Below are 15,818 nucleotides of genomic sequence, written 5' to 3'. Positions count from 1 at the left end.
CTAAAAAATGGAAGCTCCTTTGTTCACTCTTCTTCCCCAGTTCTGAGAACTGGGGGTACACACTGGAGGCGGCCCAGTAAATAATAGTGATTGCTGTTGTCAAACATTGTTATCTCGGCCTTCCTGAGTGGCTCGTTCTTGTTTGAATACACATTTCCTTGGAGTATTACACAAGCAGGGCTGGTCTGGGCAAGTCAACTTGCACCTTTATGTCTTAAGCGTGTTTTCTCTGTCTGGAACAACCTTGCACCTTTATGTCTTAAGCATGTTTTCTCTATCTGGGACACAAAGAACCCTGATCCCCTGGAAGTTGTACATACTTCCTCAAGGAATAGAACCCACCCTTTCAAAAACTGAGAAGAAGGAGGAGGAGGAACCAGGGTTTCTTCTTGTGACAGCCTGAATGGTGATTTCCCACCAAGTTCTGTAGCATAGCTACATGAAACTTTAGCTTTCTTCCAACCAACAGAAAGAATCTGAGCTATCATTCCTGAAGTTTTGCCAATGTAAAGAGTAGGTTTTTTTAGTCTGTGCTCTAAGGAGCAGTGATTTCTTCTTTCTATAACAAACTGCTAACTTCACCACAGTGAAGATAAAGGAAATCTTTTGGAGACACAGGCTATGCAGAAGGCTTCCATGTCTCCACCCCGGGACCTGGAAAGTGATTCTTAAATCAGGAGATTGTTCAAGAACACTCACAACCCAACACACCAATCTCTTCCTGTGATTCTCTTTCCCCTTTCTTTATTATTATGGAGAGGACTCAACTGCAACAGGGACAGCCGTTCTCTAAGTGTGGCTTGAAATTTAGGTGTTTGAGATAGCAGACTGTTCTGAAAGTCATTTAAACAGTAACCACAACACACCAGACCCTGTGTGTTGAGAATGCGAGCCTGGCAGTAGGCGTTCTGGATTTGAGCCGGAGATCTCATTATCTAGGACTTCAAACTTTAAAAACTTCTCAGTCTTCATTTATTTATCTGTGTAAGGAGATGGCATCAACCCTTGTTTGCTTATTGTAAGGGTTACATGAGTTAATGGATGAAAGGGTGTTAATACCATTGGGTTTTTGCTGTCGTTGTTTTTTACTTGTTTGTTTCTATGGTTTTTGCTTTTCCAGACAGGGTTTTTCTGTGCAACAGTTCTGGCTGCCCTGCAACTCCCTTTGTAGACCAGGCTGGCCTCAGACTCATAGATCAGGCTGCCTCTGCCTCCTGAGTGTTCTCACTGGGTGATGAGTGGTTGTTCTGTCCACACTGCCGTTGTCACTATTACCACGTCTACAAAATATGGCCACTTAGATATTAGTTTAGAACCCAACAGAGCAAACAGTTGAATCTCCCAATAGGATGCTTCCTGGAGCTAGTTATGACTTGATTCTTGTGTGTTTTTGGTGAAGGAAACTGGTGTGGTCTGAATGTTAGCATCTCTCAAAGCTCACATACAATCCCAGCCCCAAAGGCAGTAGTTTTGGGAGTTGGGGCCTTTGAGGATGACTAGAGACCTTATGAATAGGAGGAAAACCGTCATCAGAAGAGGCACCGGGGGCTGGGATGATGACACTGGCGGCAAGCATATAGCCGGGTAAGCATGAGGACACAAGTTCAAATCCCTAACACCTATGGAAAATATTGGGTGTGGTCCACACATGTCTATTACTTCAGTGCTCTGGGAGGTGGGACAAGAATGTCCCTGGGGCTTGCTGCCTGCTAGCCTCGCTCCAGAGTCAGCAAGAGACCCTGTCTCAAGAGAATGAAGTGGTGAATGACTGAACACGACACCCAACTCTTCCTTTGCCCTCCTCTGTGTGCCCACATGGTGAAAGCATGCCGTGTACGAAGCAGAAAGTTGGCTCTCACCAGACATGGACTCCATAGGTGCCTCAATCTTGGACATTTCAACCTCCAGAACTCAAAATAAAAATGTTCTCTTTATAGGCCACTCCGTCTGTGGCATTTCTTACAGCAGCCACAATGGACTAAGATGGAGAAGAAGGACTCATGGCTGCCATTTGACTAAGTACTTGGAGGGTCCCAGTAGGAGGTTCTGGATATACGTGTCTTCCAAAACTCACAGTTGGAAATACCAGCACTCAGTGTGATAGGAAGTAAATCATGAAAGGGAGCCATCATGAATGGCATCAGACTCAAGAGAAAATTCCACTCTCTGTCATTGGGTGACTCAATGAAAAGATGGCTGCTTATAACCCCAAAGTCATGTCTGTATCATACTCCAGCCTTTGAGCACTTTGATCATGGCTTTTTATTCTCCAGAACTGTGGGAAATTGATGTTTGCTATCAGTCTACAGTGTTTCGTTATAATATTGCCAATTGACTGGAATGCCTAGAAAGGAAGCAATTCCGTATTTTTCCTCCTTTATCTTCTGTTGGGGTTTGTAAAACTCCTCCACCGATTCTCTTAAAAGTTTTCCAGAAGGTTGTGTTACCTGACGAGTCAAATGACCAAGAAACAACTCCTGACAATCCTCAAGAAGAATTGGAAAAAACCTCAATGAAAAAAAATATAAACTAGAAATGGCGCTAATTTTCATTTTATATAAATTCTAAGACCAGAACAAAATATGAGTATAAAAACTTCCTCAAGGGGAGTCCAAAGCACATCAGCATCTCTTTGTTGCTCGTTTCCCGCTGCAGGCTTGACTCAGGACAGGGTTTGGACATCCCTCGATTCAGTTCCCCTTTGTCCCCTGACGCTTAGCTGTGGATTTTGACCTCGTCACATCTGCTCTGTGTGGAACCTTGCCATTTCCAGGTTGCCATGTGACGTAACTTTTATGGATGGTTCCATCAAGCATCGTATGGTGCCTGTTTTGGATACATTCCAGGAAGCCCAAACGTTTCTACTCATCCCCAAGGACCTCGGGAAGACTTACGAAAAAGCTCCTCGCTGATTAATAACAAATTCTACGGCCGGTATCCACAACTGTTTGTGTTATGGATGAGGTAACCATGGAAAACACAATAAACAAAACAGAAATAGCCCTTGCTCCGTGGTGGACATGTGACCATGAACATGCTGCCATGGGAGATTTTCTTTCCTTCAGCTTTTCTACTTGTGGTCTGCAAAATAGGAGCTCACCTGGGTGATTTCAGGCTGATGTGTGTGTGTGTGCGTGTGTGTGTGTGTGTGTGTGTGTGCGTGTGTGTGTGTGTGTGTGTGTGTGTGTGTGTGGTGTTTAATTAAGATTTTACTGTCTAACAACGAGTACAAACAAAAAGTGATTTCTGGTGTCTATTGTCTAGTGTGCTATTGCCAAGTACTTCCTATACCTCTACCAAGCAGCATTTTCCTTGTGTAGCTTCTCCCTCTCCTGTCTTCCTGGTGTTTGGAGGAGCAAGAATTTCCCTGTCTTCAGGCCACCACACACACACACACACACACACACACACACACACACAAACACATCTTGAAGCAGAGACAGAGAGCTTTCTCAGTCACCAAAATTGCCTCTTTGGCTTATCCTTAGCTGAGCGAGGGACAAGTTCAGACCCTCTGAGTGGCAACTGACTTCTAAGACCTACAAGAACCGCACAGAAACCCTCAAGTCATTTGCTAATCCTGCCCAAAGAGTTAATGTTTAAGAGTTTGAAGACAATCACAAATGCCTGGCTCCATTGAAGCTCTGGTTTCTTGCTTAAGTCATCACTTCAGTGAAAATACTTGCTAACATTTGGGTGCTGACAGGGTGACATTGGGTGCTTTAGGCTCTGATTGAGGGCTCCTTGCCACAGTTGTATGAGGTACAGATTAATTCACGGATGAGAACACTGGGACCCACGGCTTATCAAAGTTCGAAGGGTCAGAGCCTGTTGACTGAACAGTCTCCATAGCGCCCTCTAGCATTGCAAGGTCATTTGGCCTCAGCCTTGGTCTCTCATGGCGTCTTTAAACTCTGACATCTAACATTATCTTTACACGAAGACATGCAAATAGTTACGCATATATGCCAACGAATGGGAAAAAAATTGGACTCACAAGTTTACGACTTGGACCGTCCTGTCCTAAGTATACTGTGGATAAACACAGACACACACACACACAGACACACACACACAAACACACACACTTCCTTTAATTATCTTGTGAAGAACAGTTGAATTTCATTTTCATATGTTATTGTCTTAGTAAGGTTCCTATTGCTAAGATAAAACACCATGACCAAAAACAAAGTGTGGAGAAAGCAGATAATTCAAGTCACACTCCATCACTTAAGGAGGTCAGGCAGGAGCTGAAGCAAAGGCCATGAAGGAATGCCTCTTACTGCCTTGCTCCTCATAGTTTGAGCAGCCTGCTCCCTCACACCATCCAGCACCAAGTGCCTGGAGTGGCCCCACCACAGTGGGCTTGGTCCTCCCACTTCAATCGTCAACCAAGAAAATACCCCACAGGTTTGCTCATAAACTAATCTGGTGGGGGGCATTTTCCCAACTGAAGTTTCTTCCTCCCAATTAACTCTAGTTTGGGTCAAGTTGATAGAGCACACACACAATTTTTACTTAGTCATTTAAATACAAATATTTCAAATACAGTTTCTGTAAGTCTGTTTTAACACTTCTTATTTTAATGTATATGGAGTCTGCACAACGAAACAGACCATCTCATCTCCCTTTTCTGTGTTATAGTTCATATGAGGAAATGAGGTGTCTATTTGTTAGGTCTCCAGGGTCATTAGATGACCTTCTACTAGCAGACCCCTGCTGTGGGTCTTGTACCCTGTAAAGATTTGTCACTTGTATTGGTTTAATAAAATGCTGATTGGCCAGTAGCCAGGCAGGAAGTATAGGTGGGGTGACCAGAACAGGAGAATTGTGGGAAGAGGAAAGGTTCAGTCTGCAGTCGTCACCCAGATGCAAAGGAAACAAGATGAGAATGCCTTTCTGATAAAAGGTACCAAGCTACATGGCTAAGACAGACAAGAATTATGGGTTAATGTAAGTTATAAGAGTTAATAAAAAGCCTGAGTGAATAGGCCAACAGTTCATAATTAATGTAGACCTCTGTGTGTTTCTTTGGGATTGAAGGACTGCAGGACCTGGTGGGACAGAAACCCCTATCAACAGAATAGAACAGAGTGTTCTGCCCAGCACTCACTGCTCTAACACCTGGCTCACTTTGGGGGATGGTTTGGGGAGGAGATGCTTTGTGGGTACACACCAAGAGTACGTTCCTGGAGGATATCTAGAATTTTTCTCTGACTGTATAAAAAAATATCATCCTATAGAAAACACTCATCTTCAAACCCCTGTTGTAGCTGCCAATCAACAATACTAAGCCTCATGCTGGCCCTGGGAAGGAGGAGATGCTTGCACTGCCCTTTCTATTTTTCAAAAGGGGAACAAAAGTCAAGCAGTGTACCACGTCTTTCTCAAGGGAGCACAGTGCTCAGGCAGGGCTGCTCGGGTTATTCAAGACTCCTGGCTTGGCACAGTGGGTCAGACCACACAGCTTTCCTGTGTTCCACGTGTCTTACAGGAACTACAGTGGAGAACAGCACAAGCCTTACTGTTTCTTGTGGCACTATTCAAACCATCCGCTGTAGTTTCCCTGAAAGAACCTATTCTCTCTGCGATTGGTAACTTGCTGGGAAGATAATTAGATCTGCTGAAGGACAGCCACAGACGCAATTTCAGCAGAGATGCAGAGCGGGAGTTCTCAGCGTTCCTGAGGTATTTCCTTTTCAGCCTTTCCTGTCGCAAGGGAGGTAGCAGGTATATTTAAATGAAGTTGAGCCTTGGTAAGTTAGCATATTGCAATAGAAACACATTCCTTGTAATCTTAAAAAGTCCTAGTCTAATGCTTGTTTTTGATAAAAGAAGATATTTTAATTTAATAAGTAAAAGAAGAACCCTCACAACTTTTTACTAGTGGGCACACACACACACACACACACATTCAGCAAAGAAAAAAACAACCCAAACAAACAGTGTTTGATCCTTCTTTGCTTCAGGGCATTCCATCCTTCAAGGGACCAGGGAAAAACAACCTCATAACTTTACCACCAAAACGTCCAAATTTATTGAAACACAACGTAATGTGTAAATTTAGCAGAAACACATTTTTTTTTCCCCTAAACAACCACCGTGGCCAAGAATGCCTGGTTTTGTTTTTATAATAAACCCCAAGAAAAATCTCGAGTTCCACCCTTGCTTTGGGGCTTGCTTGGAGCAAAGGTTCCTGTCTAATTGTTCAGTCAGATCCCCTGTTTAACCTGCGCTTTGGGCGTTTATTTCATGTCTGTACTGGTTCCACACAATCGTACTTAAAAGAGATTGCACATCCTTTCTTCTTAGGCAAAGCAGAACAATGCAAGGCTAACAATGCCAACCCCTTCTCAGGCTTATCAATAAGAGAAGCATTCAGCCTAAGCCAACCCTGCTATTGTAAACAGTCAGAGATGGCTCATCTGGCCACATTCCGGGAGACCTGCCTCAATGGAGAGTCGGCTCTCTCTTCACAGCCCTGTGCCCACTCCTCACACGGCTTTTCAGACTTTAAGAAGCTGCTCTAGGGTTACTAGGTTCCTTATGGGAAACAAGCTGAGTTTTAAAGAAGGCGAGAAAGAAGTAAGGTCACTTAAAGTTTCCACACAAATATCACATTTTTAACTTACTTTAATCATAATTAAGTTGCTTTAGTGACACAGCAAAAACCTTGTTCTAACATTAATACCTTAGCATTGTTTATTTATAACACGCACAATATGGTGATTACAGCTAACTAGCAGCTACTTCTATTACAATCCTCTTTAAATTGAAATTTACCGGCTGGTTTCGGCATTTATGCTTGTTTATCAATGAAAAGTACTTTGTAACGTTTTTATAACAACGAATGGAAAGCAGCCATATGTACATGTACACCTTTAGCCCTCACCAGACATACCTTGTTTGAAGAAAGCAGTGACTTTTTTCCCCTAAGCTTTCCACCACAAAGAAGGGTTATTCTTTTTTCTTTAAGATTTTCTGCATCACAAATCCCATCCAAATTATTCTAAAGAAGAAGCAAGAGGAGGTCCAGGAACCTTTCTCTTCTTAGACGAGCAAAGCAAACATTCCCATCTACCTCTTCTCAGCCCTTTGGGAGGCACATTTTGTCACACACACACACACACACACACACACACACACGCCTCTCATACTGGGCTTAGTGCTGAATTAGGCGGTCCTCTTTCAAATTTCCACTCCCACTTGCTGTTTTGAGCGAAGGATTTCTAAATAGTCTTTTCTTACCCAAAGCACACTTCCAGTAAGCGAATTCTACAATTAGATATTCGGAGACGCAGAAGTGGAGGAGTTAGATAGGAATTTTTATTTCTTTTTAAAATATATGTTTTTAAAACTATTCAAGTGGAGCAGTTGTTTTTTTCTCCTCTCTCTCTCTCTCTCTCTCTCTCTCTCTCTCTCTCTCTCAGCACTAATGAATGTAGCTGAATTGAGTTGTTTGAAAACAGAAAACTGCAACCACCGCCAAGCTTATTCCACTGGCCTCTCCCTTTTTCATAGAGAACACACATTTTTCCTTGCTGTGGAAGCTACTGCTTGCTTCGCTTTGTTTCCATCCTTGCTGCTTAGGGCGAGCTCCGTGAAATAATTGCAGTGTAGGCTGCTGGTGACAGGACACAGGATAATAATAGCGGGAACCCCGACTCATGTTTCACAGAACATAAAACCAAACCAAAACAAAAACCACCACCGACCCCCCCGAAAAAAGACCAAAACCCTCTTCTTGGATCGGTCTCTTGAATATCTCATATCATTGAGGGAAACTGCCCATTTTAGTTACTTGGACATTAGTGACATCAACTGAGCTAAAGGGATTTGGAGCCAAAACATACATAAGCATATTAAAAAAATAATCCAACCAAAAAATAAAGTAAGAGCCACCCGGCAGTGTCCAAGGCTGCACTGTCTAGCAGTGTGGTGTGACAGCCTTTTCTCCAGCTGGGCAGAGGGCAGCAAAGAACCATTCCTCCTCCTGCTGGGGAGGATGCACTCGCGCAGCTGGAGAAGTGGACTTCCTCCCATTCCTGGCATGCCCCTGTCCTCATCTGCCGGCACTGGGTGGAGGCACTCTCTTCTCACGACTCCAGCTGTCATGCCAACTAGACTTCCTTTTTTCCTTCCCATTTGTGCCCTGAAATTATTTTTTAATCTTGTTTCTTCTCTCAACAAATGCTGATGGCAGCAGGATAGCAGGTGATGCTTCCCCTCGGAAGGTGGGCGGTCCTGCTGCTCCTGATGGGGTGGCTGCATCTGAAGCATAACTGAATGGAGCTAATAAAAAGCTGGAGTGCAGATTCTCTGGCACTGTTCCCTGGGAGTGGTGCTTATCGTTTGCACGTAACACGTTCCTTGGTACTCAGAAGTGTAAAGACGTATATAGCATGTATCATGTTCTCGATATTTAGGAGACTTTAAGGGCCAGTAATGTCAGCTTGAGTTTACAGATACGGGACCTCAGCCTGAGAAAGTGTGAGCAGTTTCCCCAAGGTCATTCACGTACTGGAACAAGATCTCGTATTTATTATTTAAGGCTTCCTTCCTCTCAGTCAATGAGACTGTTTTCATGCTTACAAGTGCCCTTTTCACTACTTTTAAATTTAAATCCTTATGGTGAATAAAGGACAAGTAAAACCTAAATGTGTGAGAAAATATGCGGAGAGCTTCTCAGAGATAAAGGAAATTGAAAAACCATTATGTGTGGATTGAGAGAATTTTAAGAAATAGAAGTGATGGTTACCCAGTGTTCCGGATGTGAATGGTGTTACCAAATTGTGACCGAAAATGACAAAAATTTTGTAATAGCAAAATTTATGTAATATAGCTTTACTGAATTAAAAATAGCAAAAGGGAGTAATTCCTTTAAAGAGTAATGAAACGTTATTTGATTTTAATAATATTGACCAAAAAAAAATAGGAATCTAGCCTTCATGGCAGACATGTTGTGGCCTTGTCGTACTGCTGATGGCAGGTCAAGGTGGCTACTCTGGACAGAAATCCAAAAGCACGCGGTTGAATACATGCACCCTACTGCCCACCATGCACTCTGGTGCATGGTGCGGTGCTCTCAGGAACTCATGGAGAGCTCAGGAAGCAAGCGCGAGATGCACAGGGTGAGAGACGAACACCGCAAGACAAGGCCTAGAGCTCGCCTTGCTCCTCCGCCCTCACAGTCTCCCCTGCGGGACTTCTTGTGGCTCTCACGTTCATTTTCTTCCTGGCTTGTGCAAATATCGGCTGAGTGAGGCCAGTCCTAGCTGTCCTGTTTAAAGTGCCGCCCCACCCACTCTGAACATTTCCATTTCCTCTCCTCTGATTTATTTTTCTCTTACAGTATTTATCGACTTCAATCATATTTCCACTTGGTTTTGTTTGTGATGAATATAGGATAACTATCGACCCGGAATGAAAGAGGCTTTATCTGTTTTATCTACAGACGCATTCTTGGCTCTTGAATCCAGTGCATCCTAGGCACACAGCAACCAGGAGCTAAATGCATGATTGGAAAAAGAAATGGTGACTTAGAGTGATCCGTGGAATAAATAGCATCCAAGAAAAATCTAGAGCCTCGTGTAAGCCAGCAGTGCTGGGAACGGAGTCCACTCCCCATTCCTGGACATCTGCAACAGCAGCAATGCCTACAACTAAGTCGGCTAACTCGGAGACTGTGAGGAAATCCTCACTTAGTTTTCAGAGCCACAGTATCACAGGTTCCTAGTGAAGAGCCTTGAGGTTGCTCCTTGCTTGGCATAGGGTAAAATATATAATTGAGGACAAAATTGTGGGGTTGGAGGGGGGGTGTAGTTCAGTTGGTAGAGCGCCTGTCTAGTGTGCGTTAAGCCCCAGGGTCCATGCTCAGCACTGCCTGAACTGGCTGTGGTGGAGCAGGTCTGTAGCACCAGCATCAGCATGGGGGGAGGAGGTAGGAGGACCAGAAACTCAAGGACATCTCAGCTATGTAGTGAGTTCAAGGCCAGCCTGGGCTACAGCAGGTTCTTCTGGATGGATAGAAAGGGGGCAGAGAGTAAAACTAGGCTGTACGGTTTCCTCAAGGAAAGTGCTGCTTGTCAGTCACCCCTGGTTGCTTGAAAGCACATGCTCTTTCGCAAATCTCTTGACACACGCTAAAGCTTGGTGTCCTAGACTTATCTTGTACCCAGCACAAAAACTCCAATCTCTCCTTAGACTGTTCCCTGTTGAAACTTTTTATTATTGTCATAAGCAGTGAGCTTGATGGTTCTTGAAAATACTGTCTCATTTCCCCCTGTTTTTGCTCCATAGCATATGAGGCGATCTTCACACTGCACAGCCGTTCTTTTATGCGACTTTGAAAAACGCAGGCTGGCAGTTAAGAGTCTATGTAATGAGGCAGCCTTTTCCGACACTCCTGATATGTGTGCAGGTAAAAAACACAGGAGTTTTACAAAGCAATGCCTTCATAAAACAAACCCACTGAAATATCTCGGGTTTTATCGTGTTTGATGCTACATCAATTTTTCATAGAAATACAATTTGCCTTGAACTCTTCTGTAACAGCTCTGATGCTCTCCCTGTGCAGCTGGAACTCACTACTGGAATCGGATGCTAGTTCCGTGTCCCAGAGGCTGCTGAGCAGCGCCCAGCACACACCTTTGCGGCATCGAGGAAAGTGGAAAATCCACCAGCCCAATTAGCCTTTGTTAAATTTATATCTCCACGGTTGTCAGAAGCAAAGAGGTTATTATGAGAATTTACCTTTCCAAGAACAGGAGCCAAGTGAAGAACGGGGCAACTTGCGGGTTTGGGAACAGATGGGCAGAGAATTTTGCCAAGCAATGTAAAGCTAAAAGAAAGAGGGTGAGAACATGGCAAAGGAAAAATTAATTACATACTAACCACGAGCCACTCATTGTGAGTAAAAGGTAAATTCAGTGAAGGAAAGGAGATGGTTGGGCATTTGAATGCATCTTCTTCTTCAAGTCATTAAAGCCAACTGCAAAAAAAAAAATAAAATAAAATAAAAGGAAGGTCAAAAGATTACTACTCTCAAATGCTGCCCAGAAGTCAGTGAGTTGGACCCACTGTAAATACTGGACAATACTCACAATAATCTAGGATAAACAGACAAAAAAATAAATCCAGATAAGTCACCGTGACTGTCATGGCATATAAAAGAGGTTCTAAGACCTAGTTAGTGACCGACGACAGGAATTGGAGAGTTGCCTGTGCATCCTAGCAATGCATGCCACTGCTGACCTGGCAGGCTTGCAAGCACAAAAGCACCTCGTGCATAACCAGGGTTCACAATGGGGAGCGGGAGATTATAGGCCTATGGCTCGCCGTTATGCCCAGTGAGCAGTCAAATCAAAAACAAAAGATGGGTTCGCAGAGCGTGGTTAACTGGAGCTCTGCTGACGTAGGCTGTGTTCTACTCTGCGGTGTGGTTTCTCTCTGTAGGCCTTGGGCCAGCTGGAAAGTCTCTGCTATATAGTGTCCCCTTCTGCTATGGGGACAGCATATACCAGAGAAGATCTTCTCATAGCGATGATAATGCTATAAGAGGGCAATAAGAAGAAGGTTAGGGTTCTTAGAACGGGTCTGATGGGTCTGACCCATTCTTTCAGCTAAAATTCCATCATGAGGACAAAGTCAAGGGCCTTGTACTAGTTGCCCATGAAGAGGAAATGGTAAAGGCTAGGACCTGCAGCTCAGTGTTTGAAAATTTAACTAGTTTGTTCTAGGTTCTGAGTTCTAGTCCAGCACTGGTAGAGGAGGAGGGAGAGAGAGGACAGACTTTGACAAAAGAGAGAAGGAATGTTGGAGAGAGGAGGGAAGAATCGGGATCAGTAATTCAACTGTTAACCTTTCTTTGTCCTTATGCTTATCATATATCTCATCAACAGCATTCAGTTAGATTTTTTAATTTTCCTAGGTTGTTTCTGCATTTAAAAAAATTTGATCCATTTATATTTATTGTGATCACTGCCATGGTTGGGGTTATTTATGTACCTTATTTGTATCTTTCATTAACTTTCTGTCTTTGCTGATTTGCATTTTCTGTCCTCTGTTAGATTGATGACACTTTTATGTTCCTCACTTACCCACCATTGTTTTGGAATTGCATATTATGTCACAGAAATGCAAGGGTTTCCCTCTACATTTGTGTCTGTAGATGTCATTTTTTTTTTGGTCCAATTTACATCTTATTTTTACTTTCCTTTCTGGCCTTCTGAGACTCTCAGGCCTCTTTACTTCTGTCCTCTCTGTCCTATCATTCTGTGGACAATTTTAGTACCACTCTTTTACAACACAAAATGAGACTGCTTTAATTTACTCTTTAAAGGGTTGTGCACACCTTTAATTTTAATATTTGGGAAACAGAGGCAGGCAGATTTCTGTGAGTTTGAGGACAGCCAGGGATACATAGTGAGACCCTGTCAAAATAGGACCTGTGTAGCAGAGAAGCCAGGAAGAACCCTGCTAACTGGGTGATCACACTTAACAGTCTGAGTAATTAGAGCACTTGGCGGCACATACCTAACCGAGGCACAGAGAACACCGCATTCCCTTGGTCACATCTTGCCCCAAATTGATAAATGGTTTCAATTCTGAGTAAATAGCAGAAAAATGTTCAGATGTTTTGGTGGATACCTCTCGAAACTACCAAAGTCACGGAAGGTTAGGACTGATTAGAGCAACTGAGGCACTATGGCCTCTAAGCACAACACAATGCTAAATTCAACCCCAGTGCAGAAAAATGAGGAAGAGCAGCAACGAGAAAACAGTGAGATGTGAATGAAGTGTATGGATTAGAGATGGTAGTGCACCAAGGGTAACTTTCCATTTTGATAATGTGGCAGCCACAGGACATGGTGATATTTGAGGGAGCCAGAGAAATAGCAAAAATTTCTCTGTACTATGTTTATAAGATTTTTTTCCACATAAATCTGAAATTATTTCAATATGAAAACATATATTAAAAAGATGATGTCATGAATGGAAAATTGGAGGAGAAATAGAAAATAACTAAGAAATAGCATTCAGTTTGTTTTAGGAGATCTGTATTCATGACTTTTGGCTCGTGAACACTCAGCTTCTTTATTTACAGAAGGAAAAAATAATTTGCCCTTTTGAGTGTCAGATGGGATAAAGTTGGCTAAGAAAGGACCCCATTCATCAGGAAGGCTGTGCAAATGATTATTACTAATTACAATTTCCTGTGCCTTTTTATTGGAGACGATCAGAGGTTCCAGAAGTTCTATCTTTTCCTGCTATGGTGGAGATGAAGTTCACGGTAAGTCCTAAGGTTTTTCTAATGGTACCCACTTTCTTGGCTTGTAAGTCTACGTGGGTGAGAAGCAATGGGGGTTGCATTCCGGTGGGAGCGAGGGCGTGAATGTGCCTGGAGGTAAACAAATCCCCTGTCACTTGCACAAATGAGGGCCTCCAAGTGCTTTTTAAATGGCACAAAAGAGGGCCCAGGTCTCTCTATAGAAGGGATTCAACGAAGCCTACACACAGCCCAGTCACACACATCAACATATTTCTTATAATGTTTCAGTGTTAATGTTAAAAAGGAATAAAAGAAGGCTACCCTTTGGGAAGAAGTGTACAATAGGTGACATCTGTGTCTGGGCGAAGGTGGCCAGGGGATTTCAGTGACACCGTGGAGACTCAGAATTCCCATCGGAGTACAATGAATAGGATTTCTGTTTGGAGGGCAAAGCCCCAGAGGAGACGTGACTGAAATTGCAACACAAGCCAAGAAGAGGCTACAAAGAAAAGCGCAATAGGCTTAGCAACATTAGCATTAGAAACTGCAATGTGTTCCAGGAAGAAAAAGAAGTCTGCACATGCACCATAGAGAAATCAATAGGCAGATGATCAAATTAGAGAACATGCTTGCGATAACTATAAGAAAAGATGAATACACTAACAATATATATACTTAAAAATCAATGAGAAAATCTCAAATGAACTACCAGGAAGAAAAGAGGCCAATGTATGTATGTGTGTGTGTGTTCACATTGTGCATGATGTGAACAAATATGCACACACACACATGCACACAAGCACACACGCACAAAATAAGTGGATAATAAACATGTGGAGAAAAAGCATTTAATCATATGAGAACATTAAAGAAATACAAATTTAAAATGATATTGAAATGCCATTTCTAGCCTGCCTCTCTGGTACTGATATTTTGAAGGAAAACTTTCAATACACGGAAGGTGAAGATTAGTATCCCTGGCTATGTGTACTTGCAGCAGACGGTGAAATTACTGCATCTTCCCTCAAAGTGACTGGGAGGCAAGCATTATGGAGACCACCACCACCAACCACCAAAACCACCACCTCCAACCACTACCACCAACCACAAAATAACACGAACCCTAAAGGCCAAAGCCAGTTTTTAATCTCTGACCCTTTGACTGCTTTGTGTTGTGGCAGAACACCTCAGGCTGCATAATCCATAATCTAAAGGAATTTCTCACAGGTCCAGAGGTTGGGGGAGGGAGGAAAGAGCAAGGTGGTGGCCACTAACCAGGGTCCTCATGGGCTGTCTTCCTACAGTGTAAGGCAGCAGGCTGAGAGAGGGTATGAGAAAGCAAGAGACCAGATGGACAGCCTCGAGTCTGTGGTCTTTTATTTTATTTCATTTTTTTTTTTTTTTTTTTTTTTTTTTTTTTTACTGAGACAGGGCCTTACTTGTGTTGATCAAACTCCTAAGTTCAAGAGATTCTCCTGCCTCCACTTTTGGAGTAACTAAGGTTGCATGTTCAAGCCCTGCTCAGTTGACATGAACCCCCTCCAGCCTCCCCTGTGGTCTAATCACGTCACAAACGTTTCCCCCCTGAACCCCGTTTCACTGGGGATTTAACTTCCAACACGTGGTTTTCGCTGGACACATTCCAACCATCACAGCCCTAGCATACATGTGTCGAGTTCCTGGGCTGGAGGTCTCCTGGCTCAAGAGAACTGGGACCCTGGAGACCCTAAGGTTAGGGCAAGGGTGCATTTTCTCTCACTTGCCTTGGGGTGACGACCGCCATCCTCCTAGGTGCCTTGCACCAAGGTGCTGTGATCTGTGCCATAGCCCTGGTCATGACTGATAAGGCTGCAGAGTGAAAATCACCAGTTTCAACAGTCCCAGCGCAACCGCAACTCTTTGGAGCATCTTTGGCTTGTCCTCCCTCTCACCTCAGCAGTCTGGATTGTGGCTTCAATTTACGTTCGGAAGCCAGGTGCCGTACGAGGCGCATTTCCTGTATAAATTCATTTAATCCTCAAGCAACGCCCCAAAGTGCCAACAACATTACACATGAGAAAACGCGAAGCGATATGCTAATGACAACAGCTAGGGAGACAAAGTTATAGTTTTCCCTGAGCTGCCAAGGACACTCTAGGCCACAGGCACTGTCCCAGGACAGATAACAATAAAATAAAGGACAATAAAAAGATGTCACCCAAGGTCTCTCTTGATTAAATGATGCTAATAAATGGTGTTATCCAGAGCAGTGTTTGAGTTCGCTGCATAAATCCTCATTTGAGTAAAGACATGCTAACCGGGTACAAAAATAAAACATTGTTCTCTCTCTCTCTCCTTCTCTCCTTCCAACTTCCCTCCTTTCTTAACCCCCTCATGTTTTTTTTTTGCTTGTTTACGTTTTGAGATAGGGTTTCACTCTGTAGCCTAGCCTATAACTCACCACATAGCTCAGGCTGGTTTCAGATTCTCCACAATGTTCTTCCCTCAGCCTCCCGAATGCTGGGATTACAGGTGAGAGCCATCAGTCCCTTCCCCTTCCCACCGATCT

General features: G+C 43.4%; 1 protein-coding gene across 2 annotated transcripts in view; it reads right to left on the bottom strand.

Moving 5' to 3' along the window:
• Positions 1–6,991, bottom strand: part of Vit (vitrin) — a 113,703-nt gene extending 106,712 nt beyond the window's left edge. For both annotated transcript variants that reach the window (XM_041631168.1, XM_041631169.1), the window contains exon 1: positions 6,902–6,991. The gene's annotated coding sequence lies outside the window, so the exon portion shown is untranslated. The remainder of the gene's footprint in view (positions 1–6,901) is intronic.
• Positions 6,992–15,818: the final 8,827 nt, after the last annotated feature.

The sequence above is a fragment of the Microtus oregoni genome, unplaced genomic scaffold (genome assembly GCF_018167655.1).
Source record: "Microtus oregoni isolate MIOR12 unplaced genomic scaffold, Mior012 000036F_ref0000092, whole genome shotgun sequence".
Lineage (NCBI taxonomy): Eukaryota > Metazoa > Chordata > Mammalia > Rodentia > Cricetidae > Microtus > Microtus oregoni.
The sequence above is the reverse complement of the archived record's forward strand: the minus strand, read 5'-3'. Positions and strand labels throughout refer to the sequence as shown.